The sequence below is a fragment of the Eutrema salsugineum genome, unplaced genomic scaffold (genome assembly GCF_000478725.1).
Source record: "Eutrema salsugineum unplaced genomic scaffold, Eutsalg1_0 scaffold_9, whole genome shotgun sequence".
NCBI lineage: Eukaryota > Viridiplantae > Streptophyta > Magnoliopsida > Brassicales > Brassicaceae > Eutrema > Eutrema salsugineum.
The window spans coordinates 7,196,914-7,220,066 of NW_006256342.1; the positions used below are offsets into that span (position 1 = coordinate 7,196,914).

At 35.4% G+C, this 23,153-nt stretch overlaps 3 non-coding genes and 1 pseudogene across 3 annotated transcripts; 3 read left to right on the top strand and 1 right to left on the bottom strand.

The window, feature by feature from the left end:
* The first annotated feature begins 310 nt into the window (after positions 1-310).
* LOC112087149 lies at positions 311-417 on the top strand. The gene has a single exon (XR_002899917.1). It is a non-coding gene; the product is annotated as a small nucleolar RNA R71 (small nucleolar RNA).
* A 4,659-nt stretch (positions 418-5,076) lies between these two features.
* Positions 5,077-5,183, bottom strand: LOC112087181. Its single transcript, XR_002899944.1, has one exon. It is a non-coding gene; the product is annotated as a small nucleolar RNA R71 (small nucleolar RNA).
* Positions 5,184-11,810: 6,627 nt separating this feature from the next.
* LOC18008387 lies at positions 11,811-12,609 on the top strand (annotated as a pseudogene).
* A 7,514-nt stretch (positions 12,610-20,123) lies between these two features.
* Positions 20,124-20,234, top strand: LOC112087141. The gene has a single exon (XR_002899913.1). It is a non-coding gene; the product is annotated as a small nucleolar RNA R71 (small nucleolar RNA).
* The last annotated feature ends 2,919 nt before the right edge of the window (positions 20,235-23,153 follow it).

Below are 23,153 nucleotides of genomic sequence, written 5' to 3' on the forward strand. Positions count from 1 at the left end.
TGTGAAGCATCTCTTCTCCTCACTCACATAGTGTATAGGCTTTTGAGTGGCAGCTAGGGCTTTGTCAAGCTTTATATTCAACACTTTAAACTTCTCTTCCAGCCCTTGGTGTCTACCAGAATCTTCTCCTCTATAGCTTCTATCATAATCTTCCCCATAAGTGTCTTGGCTCATGGCTAAGTTCTCAACAAGTTCCATAGCTGCATTGATTTCTTTTGCCAAGAAATTTCCATTTGATGCTGTGTCCAACTGAATCATGATCTTAGGAACAGCTCCTCCATACAAAGTGCTAAGGAGGGAGGCTTCTGAAAATCCATGATGTGGACACTTACTTGTGTAGCTTTTAAACCTGTCCAAAGCTTCTCCAAAGGTCTCATTAGAATGTTGAGTGAAGCTGGAAATCTGGTTCTTTAGCTTTGCAGTCCTTGAGCTTGAGAAGAACTTGGATAGAAAGGCCATCTTGCATTGCTCCCATGTGTGGATGGATCCTCTTGGGAGGTTCTTTTCCCACTGATGTGCCTTATCTCCAAGGCTGAATGGGAACAATCTCAGTTTGAAGCTGTCTTCAGATATCCCATTGATCTTAGTGAGATCACAAACTCTGTCAAACTGATCCAGATGCTCCAAGGGATCCTCCATAGGTAAGCCATGGAACTTCTGATTCTGAACCATATTGATCAAAGAGGCCTTCACCTCAAAGTTGTTGTTTTGGACCGGAGGTGGCCTGATTCCTGCTCCATACTGGTGTGCATAAGCTCGGTCATTCTCACCAACAAAGACTGGTTGGGGCTGATGACGTATGGGTGGGTTTGGGTGGGGCTGTGGTGGATTAACCTGAGGTCGGTCTTGGTTCTGGTTACCCTGAGCGTGTCCCTGATGGACCTGAGCCTGTTGAACTTGAATTCCAATCCCATTACCAGCTCTTTGACCTTGATCAGCTTCTTGAGCCTGATGCTCATTCCCAACTTGCTGATCCATTCCTAACCTTTCCAAGTGAACAGCTATTTCTCTTTGTCTTCTTGCTTGGCTTCTTGTGATCATCAACTTGAAAACAAAGCCAGAACTTGAAAGGTGATCAGTAAAACAAATGAAACTTGATCTCAAAAACTATATCAGAAACTAATGCTAACAATCCCCACACAATATGGCAACGGCGCCAATTGATAAGTAGGGTTTTTAGGTCTTAGATGGGTTATCAATCCCCTTGTCAAAGTAGTATAAGGGGTGTCAATCCATATGTGTGGTAGTTAGGCACTAGTTTATAAGACAAGTTCTTAAGTCAAGCTGAATAAAATATGAGTTTGGTGAAACCAGCAACAAGAAAGCATAAACAAGAAACAAACAAGAAATGATTAATGAACTACTAAACAAGCAAGCAAACAAAATGATGATAAAGCAAATGATGAAAGATAAACCTCTAGATGTGATCATTGATTAGGGTGCTTTAGATATTGATTCATGATGCTAAGAACATAATGCAACACTTGCTACTCTTTAGTCTAGGATTCTTAATCAGATTAATTCATTCCCATGACAATAATCCCTTTGCTAATCACCTAATCAAGTCTAAAAACCATTAGATATAATCAAGCAATCAACAAGCATAATGCATCAAGCCTAATAAGTGACCAAACAATCTCTCAACCAAGAAGACTGAATCTTATACAGAAAGACATAACAAGCAATCACATGATCTCAAACATTTTAACTTAGAACTCTAATCTAGACTAATCCTCTCATGAAGGTATTAATCTCTACACTAATCCACTTTTAAACCAAATTCCCATTTGTGAAATATGAACTAATGAGCATTAAGAGACAGTTCTAATATGTCATTTATGCTTCAAACAAACATTCCCATGGCATTTAAAACATAAACCCTTAAGTTAGCTCTTTCAGGCATTTCATCAAACACTTTTGGTGCATGAAATGCCTATGAACCCAGATTTCACTTTCCCAAGGAAATCTGGCATTAGGAGCAGCTAACTAAGGAAATGAAATGAGAATCTAAACCCTAAACATCACAAATCAAACATCTAAGCACCCTAATCTACACACCTAGAAGTTTAAAAAGAAGACTACTCACTAATCATGATGAACACACCATTTCCTTTGCAAGAGGTGATGTTAATCATGATTAGAAGCAAAGATAAGAAGATGAGATGATAAGAAACAGACTTAGATTGATTCAATCCTTGAGATATCTCTTAAAAACTCGTTTTTTTAACAAAAGGGGAAAGAGAAACAACAGAAAACAAAGTTTAGTTCTTGAAAAAAACCCTAAAAAATATTTATATCTCTCTAAAAACGAACCGGGTCAGCCCGGAACAAATCGGGTCCTGACCCGGCTTTAGTGGGTAAAGTGGAAATACTGCGGGTTGGTCCAGTGTCTCCCAGGTAGCATGCCCAAGTCGCAGTAGATGAAGAACTGGTCTTGTGAGACTTAAATCGCTTTGTCTTAGCCGCACGCCCAAGTAGGAGTGTTTTGCGAGTCTTGCTGCGGCTTAATCTTCTTCTTCTTCAACTCGCAGGACCAAGGCGGTTTCTGGGGAATGTACAAACCGTGCGGGTTGGTCTCATTTACACTCAGGTCGCAGGCTCAAGTCGGAGTAGATTGCGAGTGATCATGCGGCTTGGTTCCAGTGTCTCCCAGGTAGCATGCCCAAGTCGCAGTATTGTGGACTTAGCAATTTTCTTGCTCGGGAGCCTCAGACCTCATCCATTGATAGCTTACCCGCACTTCTCAACTCGCAGCATCAATTTCCAGGCATTCGTCTTCAGGCCTGCGAGTTAACCAAGTCGCAAGGCTTTCTCGCAGCATTCAGAGCTGCTGGGACCACTTCGCATTCCGGAGAGTGTAACTTCTAAGATACTTGTCCGAATTGAGTGATTCTGGTTGCAGAGGACAGACGACTCATACATCTCCAACTTTGGTGAAGGAAGCTGCGGTGCTTGGGAAGTGGAAGGCTTCCTGGAGGGCTCATATTTCCAGTGCATTTACACGATCAGAGAGAGGCGTCTAGACATGTCCATTCCGGAGACCGTATCTTCCTGCTCATAGCTCAGAATTGAATGATCTCGGACGTTCTGGAAAGAAGACTCAAATGTCTCTGATTTTCAAGAAGGCCCCGGAAACTAAATCGGCCTGGAAGTGCACCGTCCTTCGCATTCTTCGGAGCTCATCGGCTCGGTCCAAAACGGCAGCAAGACAGGAGTTTCTTCCAATGAGCTTAACTTTCTGCTCACGCGTCCGAATTCCATGATTTCACTTGCTCTGGAACCGTGATCCAATCCTCTCCAACGTTGATGAAGCACCCGACAACTGAATCGGACCGGAAGGTTCCCCGACAAGCGATCTCGGAGACGTGTTTGCACCCAGAGATTTTGGCCGAGAAATCCTTTAGCCGGTACGCGTTTTGGCCGGTAAAAATCCACTCGCGGTACGCGTTTTGGCCGAGAAAAACCTTCCTGGTGCGCGAGAATGGCTGATAACCTCCAAAGACCCAATTTCACCATTTTTCAAGCTTTGATCACCATTCCACTTCCTGGATTCATCTTTTCAGCTCCAAATAGCTCCGAATACACCTGATAAACACTCAAAACATGCAAAGACTCATTGGGACCTAATGCATCTCCTAAGTCCTAAAACAATGCCTAAAGACCTAAAATGTATGCAAATGAGACATAATTTGGACTTAAATATGTACATTAAATGATGCAATTTATGAATATATCATTCATCATGAGAATGATAGTTAAATGCATAAATGACATATTAGAACTGTTTCTTAATGCCCATTGATTCAGATTTCACAAATGGGAATTTGGTTTGAAAGTGGATTAGTGTAGAGATTAATGCCTTCATGAGAGGATTAATCTAGATTAGAGTTCTAAGTTAATTGGAATTTAAGAGCATGTGATGCTTGCTTTATCTTTCTGTATAAGATTCAGTCTTTCTTAGCTCTTATTTTGATACACAAAGAGGCTGTCTGGTCATTTTAGACTTGGAACCTTATGCTTGTTGATTGCTTATTCATCTAATGGGAATTAGTCTTGATTTGGTAATTAACAAAGGGATTTTTGTCATGAGAATGAATTTATCTGATTTGGAAGTCTAGACTAAAGAATTCCAAGTGTTGCATTGTTTACTTAGCATCATGAATTCACATTTAAAGCACCGTGATCAATGATCACATCTAGAGGTTTAGCTTTCTCTTTATTTTGAATTTGAGTCTTTTCTTGTTTATCTTGCCTGTTTAGTTCCAAAATATTGCTTGTTTCTTGTTTGTTTTATGCTTTTAGATCACTTTGTTACCAAAACCTGTTTAATTAGACTTGGATTAAGATAGATCCTCATAGTCTTAGTGCCTAGATAATCTCCATTTGGATTGACCCTCAAGTGCTACAACACAAGAGGTTAATTGACCTTAGTAGGCTAAAAAACCTACTATCAATTTGGCGCCATTGCCAATTGGAGATTCATTATAGTATTAAGACTTTGGATCTTCGTGAGATCAAGTCATTTTATTTTGTTTTACTGATTACCTTTCAAGTGCTGTCTTTTTTTTCAGGTGTATGAACACAAGAAGTCAAGCAAGGAGACAAAGAAAAAGAGCTGAGCACATTAAGAGGATGGGTATGGATCAAGGGCAACAGGCTTATGGTGGTAATGGAAACCACCAGGCTCAGCAACAGGCACCACCACTACGTCCAAGAACAGTTGTGGGAGTTGGTGATGAGGCCAATACTCAGGGTCAGAGACATGGGATTCAAGCTCCTACACCTGAAAACGATTTTGAGATCAAATCTGGCTTGATCAACATGGTGCAATCAAACAAGTTCCATGGCTTGGCATTAGAAGACCCATTAGATCACATTGACAACTTTGATAGAGTTTGTGATCAAACTAAGATGAATGGAGTGAGTGAGGACAGTTTCAAGTTGAGGCTATTTCCTTTTTCTCTATGAGACAAAGCTCATCAATGGGAAAAGTCTCGACCTAAATGACCAGTCACAACATGGGAGCAATGCAAAAGAGCATTTCTAACCAAGTTTTTCTCTTCATCAAGAACAGCAAGGTTAAGAAATGAAATCTCAAGTTTCATTCAGAAGAACCATGAATTCTTTTGTGAGGCTTGGGAAAGATTTAGAGGGTATACCATGCAATGCCCTCACCATGGATTCTCAGATTCTCAGCTGTTAAGTACCTTCTACAGAGGTGCTTTACCAAAGGTCGGACTCCTCTTGGACACTGCTTCAAATGGTAATTTCATGACCAAGGAAGTCAATGATGCCATGACCCTTGTGGAGAATGTAGCTCAGAGTGATGAGCTTTATGGATCAGACTTTGACAGGAATTCAAGAGGTGCTCTGTGTGCTGAAGAGGAAAGGACAAGAAAAGACATCTGGTCTCTCAATAAGAAGCTAGATAAACTTCTCCTAGCTTCTCCTAGCTTCTCATAAGTCAGTCAACTTGGTTAGAGATGTGAATCATGTGTTTCAACACATTTCAAGGGGAAAACATCACAGCTGAGGTAAACTTTGTAGGTGGACAACAAGGTTACCAAAAAGGCTTTACCTACTACAAGAATCACCCCACCCAGAACTGGATGATGTCTTTGATCAGAATTCACTATTGCACTTAATGAATGCAGAGAGCTAGTTGACTGAAATCGAGATTTAGATTATTTAAGTTTTGCATGACAGAAAAAGTGGACTAGTATCTTTTGTATCTTGGTGAGAATTTTCTAGACTAAGTTGTGGATTGATGCACGATCTATGGTCCTAGTTTAGGAGTTCATGTCTATGAGATTTGTGCATTTCCTATTTTTGTTTTAACTTAACCAGTTTAGACTTTTGCTTTGTTTGGGGACAAACAAAGGTTTAGGTCTGGGGGAGTTGATAACACCATATTTTGACCACTTTTATGGATCGTTTTGAAATAATTTTTCTATGTTTTTTATTGCTTTCAAGTACTTTTATTATGTTTTTCTAGTATTTGTAGTTCCAATACTCTTTTGAGGAAACTTAAGGAAAAACTTAACAAAATATATAGAAAACCAGATTTTCAGCTCAGAGTCAAACCGTCAGAAGTTCACCCCCGATTGAAGGCCTTCTCACCTTCTGATCAGCCTGAAATATGGAGATCTCAAAGATGGAACTATCAGCTTTCTAGCACACTTTACAGCTTGGCAATCCAACGGTTCAGTCAAAAGTTACGCGAAGAGCAAAATGTCTTGTAAACCAGCCGGCAAGCATTTCCACCCGCGGCCAACAGCCATTTCACCGCGGTCAGAAGCTACCCGGCCCAGCCAAACATCCATTCCCCGCGGCCACGTCCCTTCCGACCGCGGCCAGCCACCTCCGAGTTAGAAGGCCCATTTCTGAAGCCCAAATAATTTTTTCAGCCTCAATTCCGAAACCCTAGACACCATGGAGTATTGGAGACTATAAATACTTATCATTTAGGTCGTTTTTAGAGAGAGACGAAATACTTTAGAAAAGATACAACTTTAAGCTTTTGTTTTTAGGTTAAGGGAGAGAGAGATCTATCTCTTGAACCCTTCTTCTTTCTTCTACAATTTCGATTATTGCTTTTCATCTTAATACTATGTTTTTGATTTCGTTAATCATGTCTAAGTACTTTTATTGTCGGGTCAAAGGGATTTTCGATGGGGATACATGTGTTCGTTGAGGATTCCATGAGCTATTGAAGCCGAATCCTAGAACTTTTTCTTCTGAATTTACTTTTAATGCATGGGAGTAGCGTCATGAACTACAATCTGATTCAGATGCTTGGTGACACGAAAGTGTTCATCCGGTGTAAGATCTAGTTTGGGAGAGCAAAACAAACATAGGAGTGGAAACCTACCTATGGGCGATTTGTGAATGCTGACGAGTCTTAAACATATTGCATATTTTCTCTTCCAGGGCCAGAGTGGAAACATACTGGTCAGGGTTGAGAGAGATAGTTGTCTATGATCACAACAGTGGCGTATTCATACGTCCGTGACTCGAGTTCGAAAAGTTTTAGCTAGGATCTTATTAAATTTACTCTTTAGCAATGTTTGGAATCGTTCATACCCCAGAGAAAATTTCCCTGAAACCCAGCGCCTCTTTTCTATTGATTTTCACAGATTTTATTTCAAGCTTTAGTTCATCATTTTCATTCTCTTAATCAATTTTTATTTAAGCAATTAGGTTTAGCCGTTTTTCTTGTTTTTAGTCGATTTCATTAAGTTTAGTTATTAGGTCTTTTTAGTTCTAATATTTTCTCATTAAGATTAGTTTTTACGTTTTAAAAACACCACCAAAACCCTTACAAAAATCGTCTGGTTCTAGACTTCCTTACTTTATATTTCTTTCGAAGGCTTTTGCAGGAAAAATCCTCCTTCCCTGTGAATTCGATCCCTAACTACTACAATCGATCAGATGTGCACTTGCGGCTATTGATTTCATTTAGGGTAAACTTGACACCCTCACCACACGACACATCAGACGTAGTCATCGCCTACCGACGCCTTGTTCACTATGACATAGAAGAAGCGTTTGGTCCAGAAGCTATCCTTGCTCGAGAAGCCACTGATAATTTGGCGCTTTGCTTTATTCGAGATATAGAATCTCTGCCCTCCCGGAGCCTTGTGGATTACGAACATTATATTATTTTAGGTAGTTTAGTCAATTAATTTATAGATACATGCATTTATGTATCGCTAATAAGAAATACAATGTAACAAAATCTGTTACTAAAAAGAGATATACCAGTATATATTGCTACTAAAAGAGATATGTCAGTATATTTTTCACTGAGTGAAAAAACAAAATGCTACTTTTCAGAAACAAATATATTTGAATAGATTTTGTTACACTGTATTTCTACGAGTAATACATAATACATGTATCAATCAATCAATTGATCAAATGAATAATCAACCTAAAATAACAGAATGTTCATAATTCTATATCTGCAAATATATCTTCCACAAAATGATTTTTTTTTCATACTAATTTTTCAATATTATTAAAAGAAAAAATGTTGCAGATATTGATCTAATAATATGTTTCTACTATTTTTTTTGTAAAATTAATAAAATTTAAAATTTTAAAATATTTTTAATAAAATTAAAATATAAGAAAATTTTGTATCGAAACAATAGTTTATTAATAATAAATTAAAAAATAATTTAACTATGCAATAGATTTGATAAATGTATAAGTTCTTTTTTTTCAAAATTATATAGACCTTTAGTAAAACAATTAATTTTTGATTAATCAAATTAATTTATTTATTTCTGGAATATAGATCAATATATACAAGTATATAGATCGATATACTTTTAAAGAATATAACATGCTAGCTTTTTATTTTATTTTTGTAACCAAACATGCTAGCTAATTTATCTATGCTTTTAAAGAACCCCAAATTCTCCTAAATAAAGTCTTATTCATAAAATATGTGGTTAGTGAATAAAGTCTCATTCATAAAATATGTGGTTACAGAATCTATATTATAATTACATAATGGTTATTCAACACTAAAACTAGTTAGACCTGCTAGATCAGAACTGTACTCTTATCATGTATGAGTTGCACTAAAGCATTGATCTGTATTGACTCACTAAAACCATGCAGATTGTGAGAATGGTCAGTTCAGAATTTTAGATATATATATATATATAACCAATAAAATTGATAATGTTTTTTTGACAAATATATAAAGTATCTTCAGTTTGTATATGTGCAAATCCATAATTATCATATGTAGATAGATTGGCTATTTAAACAAGAACAATGATATATCAAATATGTTTGTGATCTATCTATCTATGGATACTAAAAAATTATAATGAATTAGTAGCAAGTTTAATCGTTTAGTTTGAAAATCTTACAACAGAAACAAAATCAAAATTGATAAATACATTAAATCTATGATGTATAAGGGAACTTCTGTTTTATGTCCTTTCTTCAGTTCTCAAAAATACCATGCTAAATCTTTAGGGTTAAAAACATTTCTATAAGAAAGTAGTATCAAAACTCCTAAAATATTATCTAAGATATCATAGTATAAATAACCCGTTGAATGAAATAAATTAAATTTAAAAAAAAAAACTTCTAAAGCATAGCTTATGCATTTGCTTATTTTAATGTGTATCAAGTTATACATGTAGTTTGTTAGGGATTGAATACTCTTATTAAACACTATAAAAGGAAAATTTATATAATTCGATATTAAAAGGAAAATACTTTTATTAAACACTAGTTCCTAAATGGACGTAGATATTCTAATTTAAAATGCGCCAAACAAAACGCATTTCTTATCGATACAGGTAACACATTAATATTTTGTAGCAAATAACCAGACACAAACTTAAAAATTAACACACTATACCACCATTTTAACCAGAACTTAATTAGATAATTGGTTTCACAAAGTTATTTAGAAGTCTAAGGGTCAAAGTAATAATTTTATTTCCTTCACTTCATAACCGGGCCTATTTCGATATAAACATATACAAAGATTTAAGCAATATTTTGAATTATAAAAACAAAATGCTATTTTCCAAAAACAATTATATTTGAATAGATTTTATTACATTGTATTTCTTATTAACAATACATAAATACATGTATCTATCATTCATGTAGGAAAAAAATATTCAGTGAAAGATATACTGCCATATCTGAAATTATGAACATTATATTATTTTAGGTAGTTTTCTTTATTTAGTCAATTAAATGATAGATAGATGTATTTATGTATTGCTAATAACAAATAAAATGTAACAAAATCTATTCATATATAATTGTTACTAAAAGAGATATACCAGTATATATTGCTACTAAAAGAGATATGCAAGCATATCTTTCACTGAGTGTAAAAACAAAATGCTATTTTCGAAAGAAAAAAATAGATTTGAATAGATTTGGTTACATTGTATTTCTATGAACAATACATAAATACATGTATCTATCAATCAATTGACCAAATGAATGATCAACCTAAAATAATAGAATGTTCATAATTCCAGATATGTCAGTATATCTTTCACAAAATAATGTTTTTCATACTAATTTTTCAATATTATTAAAAGAGAAAATGTTGTAGATATTGATCTAGTAATATGTTTCTACTATTTTTTTGTAAAATTATAAAATTTAAAATTTTTTAATAAGATTAAAAAGATAAAAAAATTTTGTATCGAAACATTAGTTTATTAATAATAAATTAAAAATAATATAACTATGCAATAGATTTGATAAATGTATAAATAATTCTTTTTTCAAAATTATATAAGGTAAAACAATTAATTTTTGATTAATAAAATTAATTTATTTTTGATCTAAAAAAACAAGATTTATTACCAAGTTTGATCTTATAATCTGACAACTACAGCACAAGCTAGACACAAAATATTCTCTCATGATTTTCTATTTTAAGCTATTTTCAACTTCCATTCCCTAAACTACATTTTTATTATTTAAAAAATATCAAATATTTTTATATCTTTAGACTCCTATAATATTAATTTATGATAAAATCACTTTTCAAAATGGCTATTTTATATTTCTAACCTAGATATAATATATAAATTCAAAACATTAGATTACAGTCGATCCAGATTTTATGACTTGGAGCATCTTCGATTTGTGAAAAACATAACTTAAGAGTGTGATGAAATCGACAGAGTGGATGAGAAGTGTTACGATGAGTGAAAGAAGCTAAATTGCGAACACACCACATAGAGAAGAGAATAAAAGTGAAGAAAGAAAAATAGAATTAGAGTTCTTCAATTTGGGAAACACTAAATATCGGTTGAATCAATTTTGAATGGGTAATAGAGGTCTTTTCACATACAATTAACACACGTGGTATTAAATTTTTAACAGTGTTCAAGAATTTCCGTTTAGCTGATAAACAGAGGTAAAAATGGGGAGTAAAAATAGCAGTTTTTGAATGTATGGGAATTAAAACGACACTCCAAAATACGTTGGATATTTTTTGGGAAGTCAAAATAGATCAGGTATTTTTCTGGCAAATGTTTAAGACTTCGGGTATTTTAAGATTTTTTCTCGATTTTTAACTATGAACTTAGGAGAATAATATTTATAATGCTTTAGTTTGTGGTCACTTTACAAGTCAAAATAAATCACATTCAAAGTTCCCAATAAAGAAAACTAATTCCAGAAATATATTAAAAAGAAACTTTGACCCATTTCCTAATCCAAATCTTAGATATTATCTCAGATATCTATAAATATTTTTTTTAACATTAATGTACAATTTTTACTTATGTCATCTTGTTTATATAAGTGACTAAGATAGAAAAAATAATTAAATAGATTCATAACTGTATTAGTTATAATTACTCCCTCCGTATTTATTTAGTTGTCGTTTTAAGATTATGCACATAGATTAAGAAAACATTAATTGTATTAGATTTTCAATATAAAAACATCATTAATTATCTATTTAAATACAATTCAACCAACAATAAAACAAATTGCATAATAAAAATAATTATAAAAAATAAAAAACTAATAAATGTTACATTGAAAACTGAAAACGACAACTAATTTAAAACAAACAAAATTCTCTAAAACGACAACTAATAAAAAACAGAGGGAGTATTATTTTATTTTTATTTTACTCTCAATATATAAAATAATAATATCTATAATAAAAGAGACAAATCTTTCTACCCCTCCATTACTATATAACACAACTCATCCATGATTTTATTTCACAACTAACACAAAACAAATAAACATACAAAAAAAAAGAGAAACCTTTTTTTTTAAAAAAGCCCATCATGACGAGGAAGAAGGTGAAGCTTGCTTTCATTGAAAATAACTCGTCTAGGAAAGCAACCTTTTGAAAAAAACAAAGAAAGGCATTTTGAAGAAAGTGAAGGAAATCTCGACTCTCTGTGGTGTCACTGCCTGTGCCATCATCTACAGACCCTATATGTCTAATCCAGATGTTTGGCCATCGATTTCTGGTGTGCAAAAGGTAGTTTTGGATTTCCGGACATTGTCGGAGATGGGCCAACACAAAAAAATGGTGGACCAAGAGACCTTTCTCAGACAGAGGATCGCCAAATTGTCTGAGAATCTGAGGAGGCTGGGGAAGGCTAACAGGGAGCAAGAGATGATTGAAGTCATGTTCCAATGTTGGGATGGAAGCCTGTGGAGGTTTCATCTCAATATTTTGGATCTCAATGACTTAGGTTATGTGATTGACCAATATCAAGAGATATTAATCGCAAGATCGAGATTTTGGGGAGTTCTAGTATGGAGATGGGTGAATCTTCTAATACTGCTGTCACTGCGGCTATGGCTCATTCTTTTGAAGGCATTGGATCTTTGGCAGTTGCTTCGGCTACTACTGCTCCAGCCGCTCCAGCCCTTACAATTCATGAGGTTTATTCTTCCTCCTCATCCGCTGTTGCCGCAACTTTTTTTAACTCTATTCAGCAACAGCAACAATTTCTTCATCCTGTCACTCCACATGTTGGATTCTATGAGCAAACTCGAAATATGAACCTAAATCAAATTCATAATCGGAGCCAGCAACAACTTTTTATGGAGATGATGAACCATCCTGACTAAATGAGTGATGCATATGAGCATATGGATAACCGCCACAACCCCAACCTCCACAACCCCTTCCACCACCACCAGCACCAGCACCACTACCACTACCACTACCACCAACAGCAACAACAGCAAATCTCCAATGATTCCTATACTGCTCTGACCACAGTCAGCTCAAGCAGTGTCATCCATGTTACCAGTCCTAATCCTACCAATAATATATGGTTCTATTAGGGTTTCAAGAATGGACGTTCACATTCTAATATGCAAAAAAATAAAATTATTCTCAAGTGCTTTTGCAATATATATTTTTTTAGCTGTTTTTAATATTGTTGTGGTTTTTTTAAATTATCTTAATGATTATGATTTTCCATTTTATGGATTTGTGATATGTCTCATTTTTATTTAATAAATATATGATTTTCGTTAGCGTTTTGAGAATAGACGTTCATAGTCTGATAAGTAAAATAAAAAAATTATTCTAAAGTGCAAAATACACTTTAGTTTCTTTTAGTTTCCGTTTACCTGAGATATTGTAGTTAAAATCTAGGGTAATGGTGACTACCTAATATATTACCAAATTCGGTAGTAAGTTTTACATCAATTTCAAAATAAATTTTCTAATCAAATGTCTAATTTATCAGTTAGCCAAAAATATTTTGAATGTCTTTAAGGCAGGTGATAACTATTTAAATGTATGCAATTTATCATATATATATGGATTTTTGTATATTATATATACATATATATATATATTAATCTATAAGAAATGTAAATTAAGGTTTACTCTATTTTAAATATCTCCTTTACAGCAAATATTTAGCTCTTAGTTTCTGTGTTTAACTGTATCTTCTTTGTGATGAAAACTCTAATCATATTTGGCTACGAGTGGACCAGCATGGCTTCATGAGAGATTATATCGAGAAGGATGTGCCACAAGATATTTAAGATTGAGAAACTCGGAAGTGGAAGCATGTTGGAATTATTGGAGTCTGATGCTTTATTTATATGGTTACTTTTTCCTTTTTTTTTTTATTTACGAGACCTTTTGTTCTTTGGTTTTTGCTTAATTATATTCCAACGTGAAAAAAACTATATAAAATATGTTGAAATAATGTTCGCTAAGCAAAAAAAGATGTCTTGTAAAAAAATCGAGAATTATATATTTTTTTGGATATTTTTTTTTATTGTTCATCGATTTTATTCTCTGCTAATATCTTTATTTTTGGATGTAAGAAGAGATTGTTTATCTTCTGGTTCAGGAAATAGTATATTTTTATGATTTTTTATTTTATTTCATATCTGTATTATAGTTCTCTAGATGGATGAAGTAAATCAGATTCATAGTTTTTCTCAACTCTCTAGCGGCGCAAAAAGCAAGCAATTAGTTTTTCATGAAAATATATCAATATGTACAAATTATAGATAGATATATGTAACTGTTTGTGTTGGGTATTGATGTGCTCATGTTTTAACCCTAGTTTTCTGCAAGCGCACAGATGTACGTTGTAGTTTTTATGGTTCGATCCACTGAAGACCAAGTAACTGCAGTACGAGTTTACTTGAGATGAGAACTGAGATAAGATGAAAATATGGGTGTTTGTTTGGGGGTTGTGAACAGTGACGAAAATAACAAATAATAAACTTAAAAACAAGTAAACAATAAGATCAAATCAATACGAGAAGGTGTTGGGCGTTAGGGAATTCGCCGGGAATCATAAACTAGCTAACAAGAGGATTAAACATAGAGTTTTCTATAGATGTGTTCCTGAAATCAAACCCAGACTAACCTACTCACGTAGTATTAATCACAAATCAATTCACTCAGATTTACTAAACTCCCATTCAGTTCTCTAAGTTTCTAGACAAATTAGTTTGGTAATCTCACAAAACGCTTTAGATCGACTCATGCCGTCTAAGAGGATTTGTTCATCTAAATAGTGTTAATCGATTCAACAACACTTTCGGTGAGTAAATCAACCTAATCGCAGTAGCTAGATGATCGATCCAAGCCACATAAACGAAACGCAGATTTAGACAAAGAACTCTAAAGATAAACCCTAATCTAACAAACCAGAAATCAATCCGTGAATCCCTTTGAAAAATCCCTTGAAACCCAACAAGGGAATTACTCAATCATGGTGTATGAAAACATCACAGAAGTATTGTAGTATATATGCTGGAAATTAAATAAGAGAAAGGTAAAGAACGAAGAACGAGGATGAAGATGGAGATCGATGATGGATCCTTCGGCGACCCCTTCTTATCCCGAAGACGGCAACTCCGAGGTGTGCGGCTCTCTTCTCTGCTCTCTCTCCACGACTTGGTCATTAGAATGACCTAAAACGAGTATATATAGCCTTCTAATTTGTTGGAAACGTCTAGGGTTTAAAGAATAAGTAGTGGGCTGGACTTGGGCTTGAATTAGGTCACTTTCGGACGTCAACGTTATCTGGCCGCGGTCGCGGTGGTCCTGACCGCGGGGAATCATGGTCTGGCCGCGGTCGCGGCCTATGCTCTCCTTCGAGACTGCATTTTCTGTCTTTAGTGCATCAGGAATATCTGAAGATCTAGCCGTTGAATTGTCTCCAAACCAATTGCATTACAACGCTGATTGTCTCCTATATGTTGTCTCAAATTTTGGGGATGATCAGACGGTGAGAAGGTCTTCATCGAGTACCATACTTCTGACGGTCTGCATTTATCCAAAATTGCTCATTTGTTCCAAACTGCACATCTTTAGTTCAAGCTTCCTGAAAAATATTTTAAAACTCTAAAACATAGAAATCACTTAAAAACTATTGAAAACAGAGTTAAAACACCTGCATAAGATATTAAAACGGCCCATAAAAATGGTCAAAATCCGGTGTTATCAACTCCCCAGACTTAAACTTTTGTTTGTCCTCAAACAAAACATAGATCAAGCCAGGAAAAGAATCCTTAAAAACCCGCAGGAACTAAACTATATCTCAGTGACCGGCCTTCTAAACCATAACCTATTGTAAAACATCTATCTGGATCTAGTCTAGAAAATTCTCACCAAAATACAAACATAACTAGTCCGTTGATCCGTTATGCGAAAATCTACACACTTAGATCTAACTTCCAGTAAACTAGCTCTTTACATTCATTAAGTGCACAGTGAATTCTCATGAAAAACATCATTCAGGGTAGATGGCGTTTGGTAGTTAAGGACTATTTAAGTGGTGGAGTTTAAGTGTTTCGGGTTACCCGAAGAACTGGAGGATGCAAGATATTATGCAAAACCGCAAGAGAGAGAAAGACTTGTTGATGACCGCAGATTTTCAGTCACTTCTCCTTTGCCAAATGCTGTGGCATAATCTTCCTCCATTGTTGTAAACAGCTACTCCCCCAGACTTAGATCTTTTCCGGGAATCAGAAAGATAATCTCCAAAACTACAAATAATCAGATTCAAGCTTGCCTCAAGTATAAAACTCGATCCTCCTAGACTCTCTAAGGTTTTAAATTTTCTTTCCCTTATTCTTTTTTCCTCTTTTTTCTTTCTCTTTTTTTTCGAATATATTATTTTTTTTATTATTTTTTTGTGAAAGGGGAAACAACCTTTTATAGAGAGAGAGTCTAAGGGACGAAATTGTACCAAATTTTTGAAGTTTTTCCAAGGCAAACTGAGTTTTATCCTTTTGTTGAATCATTCCAATGAAATCGCGAGTTTCTCTCTTTAGTGACTGAAAACCGCGTTGATCCTCTTTCTCTCTGACGTTTTTGCACATATCTGCATGTAGGACAGTGAAAAACAAGAGTGCATATGGTTTGAAAGAGGCTGGGTTACGGTGGGGAACTAGCTAAAGGTGAACTAGCCATTCAGGATCAACAAAGAGTGGTAAAAAGGTAAAGGAGTCCTGAATGTATGATTCGTTTCCCTGATCTAATGCTTTAATGAGAAATTTAAGTCAAGATTAAGTCCAAATAAAATGAGCTAGTATATCATGTCAGAAAGAATCTCCATGAATAGAAATCCTCTGGTGGGACTTCGTAGTGTAAGTACTCTGGCACCGCCTAATCTAGGCCTAAATCATAGAAAGAGCAAAAAACGAGGAAATAGCGTAGAAGCACACTGGTCTAAATCATCATAGTATTGTTTATTTATGTTCCTGGTTTGAAAACGTTTTGAAAAAATTTTGAAAACTTTTTGAATAATTTTTTTTGTCCAAAACAAACTCAAAACAAATCAAATTTCGTTAGTAACGGATGAACATCCTCCCCCAGACTTATTTCACACTGTCCTCAGTGTGATAAAATCTAAGAAAAGATGGATAAGGAAATAGAAATTTGAAGTGTTTAGATTTACTTACCTTTCCAGAAGAATGAGTCGCGGTTGGAAGGATGGCACCGTCGGCCGGAGTGATGGTCGTTTTCAGTTTAAGATTTCTTCTCGTTTTTTATTCGTTCTTCTTTGTAAAAAAAACTGAAATTAAATGAAACAAAAACAAAGCAACAAAATAGAAAATAAAGATCAAACGGAAATAAGTAAAATACTGAGTGGGTTGCCTCAGCGCTTGTTTTAAGTCATTAGCTTGACTTGGTCGTCTTTTAGGCATTAGGCGCATCTGCTAAGGAGATCGGATCTTCCTTTTCTTCTTGAATGTCTGCAAGATATGGCTTAAGACGTTGTCCATTGACAGTGAAATCACCTCCTTGGCGGTTCCATAAAACCACAGCACCATAGGGTAAAACCTCTTTGATTTTGAAAGGTCCAGACCGTCGAGATTTAAGCTTTCCGGGAAACAATTTTAGACGTGAGTTATAAAGTAGAACCTGGTCATTAGGTGAGAACGTCTTATGAACTATTTTCCTGTCATAAAACTCCTTCGTCTTCTTCTTATAGATCTTAGAATTCTCATAGGCGTTATGGCGAATCTCGCCTAACTCATTTGCCGTCTGGATATCATAGTTCAGCTTTCTTATTGCCCATTCTGCCCTGAGCTCTAACTCCCATGGAAGATGAAAAGCCTTACCATAAACAAGTTGAAAAGATGTAGTGCCCAATGGGGTTTTGAACGCAGTTCTATGTGCCCAACGAGCATCATCGAGCTTTGCTGACCAATCTTGTCTTGTCGGTCCTATTGTCTTTTCCAATATTCTTTTAAGTTCTCTGTTTGATACCTCCACTTGGCCACTCGTCTGTGGGTGATAAGGTGTAGCTACCTTATGTTTCACTCCGTTTTTCTTCAACAGATTCTCAAAGACTTTGTTGATGAAGTGAGAACCACCATCACTTATCAAGATTCGCGGAACACCAAATCTTGGAAATATGATCGACTTGAACATCTTCATTACTACTTTTACGTCATTTGTGGGGCTGGCTATGGCTTCTAGCCACTTAGACACGTAGTCAACAGCAACAAGGATGTACTTGTTTCCAAAAGACGAAGGAAAAGGACCCATAAAGTCGATTCCCCAAACATCAAAAACTTCGACTTCTTGAATGAAGTTTTGTGGCATCTCATGTCGCTTGCTGATGTTCCCTTGTCTTTGGCAAGCATCACACTTAGATAGGAATTTATGGGCGTCCTTGAACATGGTAGGCCACCAATAACCAGCTTGTAAAACCTTCGCTACAGTCTTATCAGTAGCAAAGTGTTCAGCATAGTTAGATCCGTGACAATGAAAAAGGATTTCTGGAACTTCTTCTTCGGAGATGCACCTGCGAAACAAGTTATCTGCACACTGCTTATAAAGATATGGTTCATCCCAAAAGTACCTTCTTATATCACGCAAGAACTTCTTTTTGTTGTAGCCGAAGAATCGTGGTGGTTCGAGCTCTGCTGCTAGGTAATTCGCGATATGCATAAACCAAGGAAGCTCGGAAGGTTTTGCTTTTGGAGGCGGGCTGGACGTGTCTCTGGGGTGACCACTTTAGCATTACCATCTTTCTCCACGTCTCCAATAGGATCTTGAGAGGTCGATGTCGAGCTTGCACCAGGTGAGGTAGTTTTGCCCTTATATTTCTTTGATTTGCGCTTAGACTTCCTTGCTTTGTGCTTTGATTTTCTCGACTCGACAACTCCCTTAGGCTCGACTAAAGGGGCTTGTATAGAAACGTGTTGGCACCTGCCCTTTTTATCTCCAGGGTCTAGAATCAACTTCTCTTCCTTATAGATGGTTATACAGTAAAAGCTTCCACCACTACAGACTGCAGGATAGAAGATTCTCTTTTTGACTTTAGAAAAACAAACTCTTCGGTTGGGATAATCAACAACTGCCCCCACTGTTGCAAGGAATGAACTTCCAAATATTAACGCCCTGGGAGAGTCATTTTCCATCTCAAGAATGTGTAAATCAACAGGAACAAGACACCCTCCTATTTGCACCATCAAATCCGTTACGAAACCATACAGAATCGTGCTTGAATTGTCTCCAAACTTAACAGAACCGTGAGGAGGTATGATGTCACGCATCCCCAGCTCGGTTGCAATTGCTTTAGACATCACATTCACATTTGCTCCTGTGTCACATAGAGAGTCAGGAAATTCCATACCTTCAATTATGCAGGGGAAGATAAACTTCACCGAATCATTTATCTTATGAAACTTCCTTTGGTGTGGAACTTTGCCTATTGCATCATACTCTTCAGGACATACTGGAGATTCAACTTCAGTGTCCTGATTACTAGGAATAGGCGTGACTTCTCTCTCACCATCAGTGTTTATGACATTGCAACGCCACATTGGATTGTCTATGGTTTTTCCCGGAAGGTGACCATCTTGTCTCTTCACACTTTCTCCAATTTGTCCGATTTGTTTCTCAAGCATCTTGACATGAGTTGAGAGGTTAGTGAACTTCTGAAATGACTCCTCATTGTTCTTGTTGAGGTGATCATTCATGATGTCTAACTTGTACCCAAGATCATTCATGTTGTCTAACTTAAGCTCAAGGTTGCGGATGTCTTGGGCGATTTCTTCATGTACCTCAGCGATTTGTCTCTCCATAGCTTCGGTGCTTTTTGAACCATCTATTGTTTGTGATAGCTGCACGTCCATTCTATCAACGTGAGTGGAAAGAGCTTCAAATTTACCATTAAGGTCAGTGTATAGGCAGTCCACTCTTATATCCACATCGTCTGTTAATCTTTGCAGCTTCATAAGAAGTGGTTGCACCATAAGCTCGAGCTTGTTTTCTTGAGAGGTTGGAGATGATTTTAGAGCAGATTGGAGATTCATATGGGTGTGATCTTGTGCTCCAAGTTGATGATTAATCTCAGCTGCATTAACTGCTTCGCAGACATTAACATAACGCTGCTGATTTTGGAGAAACAATTTCACCATGGCTTTAAGTTCTTCAATCTCCTTATGATCATGGGAAGTAGAACGTGATGTTCTTCCTTGATCAGGACAATTGTTTCTGCTGCTTGCAGCAAGATTATTAATCAAGATGCAAGCTTCTTCCACATTCCTTGTCATGAAGTTTCCATCGCTTGCTACATTTAGAGGCGCCTTAGATGTCCATTCAAGACCTTCGTAGAAGGTATTCAATGCATGTCTCTGTAAAACCGTGGTGAGGACATTCTCTGATGTAGCCTTTATAACGGTCCCAAGCTTCATGAAAAGGTTCGCCTCCTTTTTGTTGGAATCTATACATATTGTCTCTAAAGAAGTTTGATCTAGAGGTTGTGTAGAAATGGTTAAGGAAGGCAGCCTTGCATTCGTCCCATGATTCGAGTGAACCAGGAGACAAAGGCTTGAACCAAGTACGCGGCTTATCACAAAGAGAAAATGGAAACAACTTGCACTTTATGTAATCTGCAGGAACTCCGATGGATTGCTTGGTACTGCAGATTTCTTCAAAATCTCGAGATGGTCCATAGGATTCTCCGATGCATCGCCATGGAACCGGTTCTGCTTGACCAATTTTATGAGTTTCGGGCTAATCTCATAGTCTACGTTGATGGGTTGTAGACTAATGGGAGAACGATTCTCATAGAAAGCATACGGAGTGTTATAATCTCTTAGAGTTAAACGAGGAGCGTTTTGGAACCTAACGTGCTCATCAACGTTTTGCTGGACTTGGTGGTTATCTCTAAGCCTATCTAAACCTTGCAAGTATCTATTGTTATCGCCCATCTATAATTTGTGTGTGTGTGTGTGTTTTTTTTTTTTTTTTATAATTAATTAATTAATTTATATATTTATATTATATATATATATATATTTTGTTTTTTTTCGTTTTCGTTTTTTTTTTAGTTTATATATATATTATAATTTTTTAATTTCTTTTATGTTAGTTATATATATATATAGATTTATATATATATATATATATATATTTTTTTTTCCTTTTTTTAATATTAATTTATATATATGTATATATATATTATATAAAATAATAAATATATTCTCTTTTTTTTTCTTTTTTTTTCTTTTTTTTAAAAATGAACAAGAGAACGTACCTTAGAGTCGATTCTGACCTGAAACTCGTAGGCAACGTTAAAGGTCCCCGACAACAGCGCCAAAAACTTGATGTGCTCAGGTTTTAACCCTAGTTTTCTGCAAGCACACAGATGTACGTTGTAGTACTTAGGGGTCGATCCACTAAAGACCAAGTAACTGCAGTACGAGTTTACTTGAGATGAGAACTGAGCTAAGATGAAAATATGGGTGTTTGTTTGGGGGTTGTGAACAGTGACGAAAATAGCAAATAATAAACTTAAAAACAAGTAAACAATAAGATCAAATTAATACGAGAAGGTATTGGGCGTTAGGGAATTCGCCGGGAATCATAGACTACCTAACAAGAGGATTAAACATAGAGTTTTCTATAGATGTGTTCTTGAAATCAAACCCAGACTAACCTACTCACGTAGTATTAATCACAAATCAATTCACTCAGATTTACTAAACTCCCATTCAGTTCTCTAAGTTTCTAGACAAATTAGTTTGGTAATCTCACAAAACGCTTTAGATCGACTAACGCCGTCTAAGAGAATTTGTTCATCTAAATAGGGTTAATCGATTCAACAACACTTTCGGTGAGTAAATCAACCTAATCGCAGTAGCTAGATGATCGATCCAAGCCACATAAACGAAACGCAGATTTAGACGAAGAAATCTAAAGATAAACCCTAATCTAACAAACCAGAAATCAACGTTATCTGGCCGCGGTCACGGTGGTCCTGACCGCGGGGAATCATGGTCTGGCCGCGGTCGCGGCCTATGCTCTCCTTCGAGACTGCATTTTCTGTCTTTAGTGCATCAGGAATATCTGAAGATCTAACCGTTGGATTGTCTCCAAACCAATTGCATTAGAACGCTGATTGTCTCCTATATGAAGTCTCAAAGTTTGGGGATGATCAGACGGTTAGAAGGTCTTCATCGAGTACCATACTTCTGACAGTCTGTAGTTATCCAAAATTGCTCATTTGTTCCAAATTGCACATCTTTAGTCCAAGTTTCCTGAAAAGTCTTTTAAAACTCTAAAACATAGAAATCACTTAAAAACCATTGAAAACAGAGTTAAAACACCTGCATAAGATATTAAAACGGTCCATAAAAATGGTCAAAATCTGGTGTTATCAGGTATGCTTATTAATAATTAATAAAAAAAACATTAGCAAACTGTATCCATATGTTTCTTTTAACATCATATATTATGAAATATCATGGTGTCTATGTAACTGATTATATTTCTTTTACAGAAGTCTATATTTATAATAAAATAACATGTTGAAGATGAATAATATATACAGTTTTATAGATCAATATATACAAATGTACAGATCGATTTACTTTTAGAGAATATAACATGCTAGCTTTTTATTTTATTTTTGTAACCAAACATGCTAGCTAATTTATCATTCCTTTAAAGAACCCCAAAGTTTCTTAAATAAAGTCTTATTCATAAAATATGTGGTTACTGAATAAAGTCTCATTCATCAAATATGTAGTTACTGAGTCTATATTATAATTACATAATGGTCTCTTGCAATGATTCAACACAAAAACTAGTCAGGCCTGCTAGATCAGAACTGTTCTCTTATTGTGTTTGAGTTGCATTAAAGCATTGATCTATATTGACTCACTAAAACCATGAAGATTGTAAGAATGGCCAATATATATATTCATGTATAATCACCAATAAAATTGATAATGTTTTTTTTTTTACACATGTATAAAGTATCTGCAGTTTGTGTATGTGCATATCTATAATTATCATATGTCTAGATTGGCTACTTAAACAAGAACAGCGACTTATCAAATATGTTAGTGATCTATCTATCTATGGATACTAAACAATTATAATGAATTAGTCTCAAATTTGATCGTTTAGTTTAAAAATCTTACAACAACAGAAAAAATCAAAATTGAAAAATAAATCAAATCTATGATGTATAAGGGAACTTCTGTTTTATGTCCTTTTTTCAATTCTCAAGAAATAGCTTGACAAATCTCTAGGGTTAAAAACATATCTATAAGAAAGTCATATCATAATCCCAAAAATATTATCTAAGATATAATAGGATAAGTAACCCGTTGAATGAAATAAATCGGATTTTAAATCAAAAACTTCTAAATCATAGCTT